Below are 5,353 nucleotides of genomic sequence, written 5' to 3' on the forward strand. Positions count from 1 at the left end.
TTATCCTCTAAGACTGGCAACTCTCTGACAAAGAACATAATGCATACATTAGTACCATGGCTTGAAAAGACAAAAAATACGCTTTTTATTTGCACAATTCAAGCATTTTTAAGTTGTTTTAGTCAAGTCTAAAAATGACAGATTAAGTAAATATATCCAAGGTATGTATGTATGCATGTAACCTTTATTTAAGATTTGATCGACGCTAGCCTTATCAACATTTGCTGGTTTCCATGCGGGGCGTCGATGTACATGTAAAAAAAAGGTAAAAAATAACTATTTACAGACGATAACATTAAGAATAAAGAGAACATACAAAGTTAGTAGAAAATATGCGCATTACATTTTTACTTATTATATTGGTGTGACCCTTTTTAGTTGATTATAAAGGTGTTTCGTATCTAATTTTTTTTTCAAGAAAGCAGCGTAATTTTTGTGTTTCAAGCCATGGTATTAATGTATACATTATATTTTTGTCAGAGAGTTGCATAGAAATAATAACGAACTGAAGATATAGTTATTAGGGAGCTTTAGCAGTGACTACGAGTACGACTACGAGTACGAGATTCGTCATTTTCGCGCGTTGTTTGCTTACGCCATCAGCCAAAAGTCGAAGTCGTTGGGCTTTTGAGTACGAAATTTATCAAAAAACTCGTACTCAAAAGCCCAACGACTACGAGTTTTGGCTGATGGCGTAAGCAAACAACGCGCGAGGATGACGAATCTCGTACTCGTAGTCGTACTCGTGGTCACTGCTAAAGCTCCCTATTGAGAAGCATGGAAACTCTCGTAATAATATAAACATACTGCTACGAAATGCGAATATATAATATAATTTAGCAATTAGCATTGTTAAGAAATAGAAGGTCAATATAGATGAGGAAATTACTTGGGGAACATGTCACATAAAATGAAGTGTAAAGTAAATATTATTATCACCCTTCGGAATCACAAAATTACTTTTCCTGTCATAAGGTGACAGCCCATGGGATTTCCTCCGAAACAATAGTATGTCGTACAAAGTACAAGTGTCACGACTCAAGAACATAAGTCAGTTCTAGACGGATACTAGTTTATGTCAATCATTTCTTTGTTATATTTTGCTCGGTTAAGCACTTGAAGCCTTACGTCACTAAAAGCTTAATTCGATGAACTTATTAGTAAAATAGTTTATAAGTTAAGATACGGTTCACAGAGTAATAAGTTGATAATTGTACTTTAAGTTGATGATAAATATTTTAAGTTGTGAACAAGTTTTAACAGTGATCGATTAAGTAAAAGACCAACTTGACTAGTGCGTCACCGGCCTTAAGTAAACAAAGTATGAGAGCTGGACCGAGCTTCTAACGCCAACTCACACTTACAACCTACAACGCTGATTGGATTGTGTGAATCACACCATCTTGCACAGGGCGTCTTCAAGATCCCCTCAAATTTTATTATAAAAGGAGGCGCACAGCAACGGAACATTCAGTGGACTAGCGGAGTAAAAAGCATGTGAAACGTTAAGAAGCTCAACCTTACAGGACAGACAACCAAAGACAAGAACAGAAAACAACGGGGTCCGAAAGGACGAAGAATCCGAAGAGAAGAGAAGAACAGAGAAATAAGAGGACATTAATGAGCATCAGTTAACTATTGTAAAAGATCTCCTAACTCGCGTAAATAAAAAATAAAAGCTACATAACAATTTGGTGGAGGAACGGCTCTAGGAATACCTCGCCTGTGTACTATACTAACATTGAAGGAACGGCATGATGACCGGGTCCAATAAAACGCACGTTCTGTATTCATCAATACTTCTACTTATGGCAATGCTAGACTTTGTTTCATTTTTTGGTTGTCTCTTTAAGACAATTGTCCACAACCTCTACACTTCCCATGAATTAGAATTGAAACTACAGTCGTTTTGCCCGCATCCTCCATCAAATTGTTATGTAGCTTTTATTTTCTATTTACGCGAGGTAGGAGATCTTTTACAATTGTTAACTAATGTTCATTAATGTCCTCTTCTTTCTCTGTTCTTCTCTTCTCTTCGGATTCTTCGTCCTTTCGGACCCCGTTGTTTTCTGTTCTTGTCTTTGGTTGTCTGTCCTGTAAGGTTGAGCTTCTTAACGTTTCACACGCTTTTTACTCCGCTAGTCCACTGAATGTTCCGTTGCTGTGCGCCTCCTTTTATAATAAAATTTGAGGGGATCTTGAAGACGCCCTGTGCAAGATGGTGTGGTTCACACAAACCAATCAGCGTTGTAGGTTGTAAGTGTGGGTTGGCGTTAGAAGCTCGGTCCAGCTCTCATACTTTGTTTACTTAAGGCCGGTGACGCACTAGTCAAGTTGGTCTTTTACTTAATCGATCACTGTTAAAACTTGTTCACAACTTAAAATATTTATCATCAACTTAAAGTACAATTATCAACTTATTACTCTGTGAACCGTATCTTAACTCATAAACTTTTTTACTAATAAGTTCATCGAATTAAGCTTTTAGTGACGTAAGGCTTCAAGTGCTTAACCGAGCAAAATATAGCAAAGAAATGATTGACATAAACTAGTATCCGCCTAGAACTTATGTTCTTGAGTCGTGACACTTGTACTTTGTACGACACACTATTGTTTCGGAGGAAATCCCATGGGCTGTCACCTCATGACAGGAAAAGTAATTTTGTGATTCCGAAGGGTCATAATAATATTTACTTTACACTTCATTTTATGTGACATGTTCCCCAAGTAATTTCCTCATCTTTATTATATGGCACGCGGTCTCGTGACTAAAATGGCGTGCACTGATTGGTTCTTTACCGGTCTGGAATCCCCCAGTATTAGGCCGTTGCCGTAGTAACGGTCCAACTCTCATATTGGCGTCAGCTGCTTTTCCCTGTCTTTACTCTGTCTTATGTCAGATGATTTTACTCATCAGTGGAAGAATACTGTCAGTTAATAAGTTAACAAAACTATCTGTCAGATAACAAAACTATCTTGTCAAGCTAACCCATTAGCTTGCAATGCACCCAGATGTGACCTACTTTAGTATTTTACTCTGTTTAAGTCAAGTTGAATATTTTCGCGGTGCAATAATATTCCAATCTAAATGAGTTTTCATCAACACACAAATGGTTCAGGATATCTTTTGGTTGATCTACAGCTGTGGTGAATAAGAAAAACGCAACTTCAAAGTGTTTATGAAACTCACTTTCGTTTTGATCACAAAAGATCGTATAGCGTATCAAAATATGCATAAATATTAAGCGTTGCGCTTTTTTAAACATCCTGTATGTGCGGTCATTATATCGATGAAAAGCCATTTCAAGCTAGAAGATTAAATTTTAGCAGATCAAAGATGTTTGGAGTTGTTAATTTCGTTGTTATATTCCTAGTCTTTGCAGGTACTGGAATACATATTGTGATATATATCTTTGTTCATAGAATTCTCAAGTGTCACTTCGTTTATTCTTCATCGTATTTTTCTGTATTTATTTTTTTAGATAATGCGGTTGAATGTTTTAAACTTGGTCAGCTTTGCAGCTCAAATGGTAGAAATTTAATCCGTGGATGTGACAGTCAGGGTTGTGGTGATTTCGGAACACCAAGGTAAGACCAGATGTAACCTTGTAGCAACACAGCCAATCGATAATATTCTTATAATCTTACAAAACAAATAAATTAACGTGAATTTATCATTATACAGAGGTTCTCGTACACACAATTGTGTCGACATAATTTGCAAACCAGGGAGTTCTGTCATGACACCATTTGCTGCGAAGATTTGACGAAAATCACGTTCTTATTCAAACAACAACAAACCATATAACAATGGATTGTATATTCAAGGAACCGGAGAAGCCGAAGGTATCAATAATCTCTTTCTAATTAATAACCAAATTCATATTAGGCACGGGAAATTCATCTTAGACAGGAAAGTTGATTGTAAAAACCCGTCTTAATATGACTTGGAATGGATATAAAATTTACACGTGTGATGGGTCGGGTAATGCTAAAAAGGGTATCGTGATTATTATGATAATAATTTTGTTTATTTTCTCAGTTAAGCGCGCCTCACACGAGAGCTGGTAGCTGAGGTAAAGACCTCGCGAGGCTGTTAGCTCAGCAAGTTACTCTCGTGTGCGGATAGTTTTTCGTGAGGAATTCGCCTCGAGAGGCAAGTTTCTATCGTGTGCGGATAGTTTTCAGGCTGAGTTAACTGCCTCGCGAGGTCGTTAGCTCAGCTGATAGCTCTCTTGTGCGGCGGGCTTTACCCTTGTTCCGTCCTTGACCGTGTTGATATTTCAGAAACTCATCTGATTCATCCGTCTAAATGCGAATTTAGGACGAGTTTCTCGTCCAGAAGGGATTTCCGTTCAAATTAACCGTTTGTTTAGACGGGAAAGTTAGGCGGGAAAGTTAGGCGGGAAAATTCTGAGGAGAAACCCGTCTGTAGCCTGATTCACATCAGACGAGTTTCCCGTCTAAGATGAGTTTCCAAGAGGAGTTTCCCCTGTAAGACGAGTTTCCTGTTTTCCTTGACCTTGTAAGACGAAGAACAACTCCATAGTTTTTTGCATAAGTGGTTCCATCACTCAGCAAGTACGGTAAATGGAGGCAATCACCCCCTGTCAACTGCCCCATTTTTAATACGGGCAGGGGGGTTACAGCTTCCGTTTACGGTACTTGCTGAGGGATGAATCTTGGGAATATGTCCCCCCCTGCTAACATGTATATTTTTAATAATTGCAGGGGGGTGATTAATAGAGGTCCAGTAAAGAGGAGAGTGTTAAAATTGAATAATGAATTTCTTTTTCAGATATAAAATGGATATTTCAGGTGGTCTTGGAAGATCTGCTGGAAAGGTATCCATATTCACAATTTTCTTCTCCATATTCGCAGATATTCACTCCATAATGGTAAACATTTTCCCTGTGAAAAACCTTACTTTTTGTGGTGAAATTTTTCAGATATGGCGTGTTGGTCTGATGGGGTTGAACAGTACAAAAGATAATGTAAATCTTGTACTAAAAGCCTTCAAGAATGCGATGGAAAACGTGAAATTACAAAACAATGTGTAAGCAAACTTGAAACAAGAATTTTATTTTAGTTGACAAACCAATTTATATTAGTTAATCATGGTTTTGTTTTAATAAAGAGTAAAACTATCTCTCCAAATCTTGTTAATTGTTAAATTTTAAAATATGACTTGGTCTGTGGCAGTCTGACAGACACAGACATCATTTACAGACAGGCTGATATTTAAAATAGGTAGCTGAGCTATTTCTTGAGCCAGCATAGGAGCCCAGACAAATCTATGACGTAACTTACTATATTATTGGGAAGGAAGGAAACTCTCGCCTCAATTTTCAAC

General features: G+C 37.5%; 1 long non-coding RNA gene across 1 annotated transcript; it reads left to right on the forward strand.

Annotated features, from left to right (window-relative positions):
• The first annotated feature begins 2,587 nt into the window (after nt 1-2,587).
• On the forward strand, nt 2,588-5,057 carry LOC114527410. Its single transcript, XR_003687408.1, has 4 exons — nt 2,588-3,588; nt 3,686-3,846; nt 4,799-4,844; nt 4,950-5,057. It is a non-coding gene; the product is annotated as an uncharacterized LOC114527410 (long non-coding RNA).
• The last annotated feature ends 296 nt before the right edge of the window (nt 5,058-5,353 follow it).

This window comes from Dendronephthya gigantea, unplaced genomic scaffold (genome assembly GCF_004324835.1).
Source record: "Dendronephthya gigantea isolate DGI-Jeju-01 unplaced genomic scaffold, DenGig_1.0 000044F, whole genome shotgun sequence".
NCBI lineage: Eukaryota > Metazoa > Cnidaria > Anthozoa > Malacalcyonacea > Nephtheidae > Dendronephthya > Dendronephthya gigantea.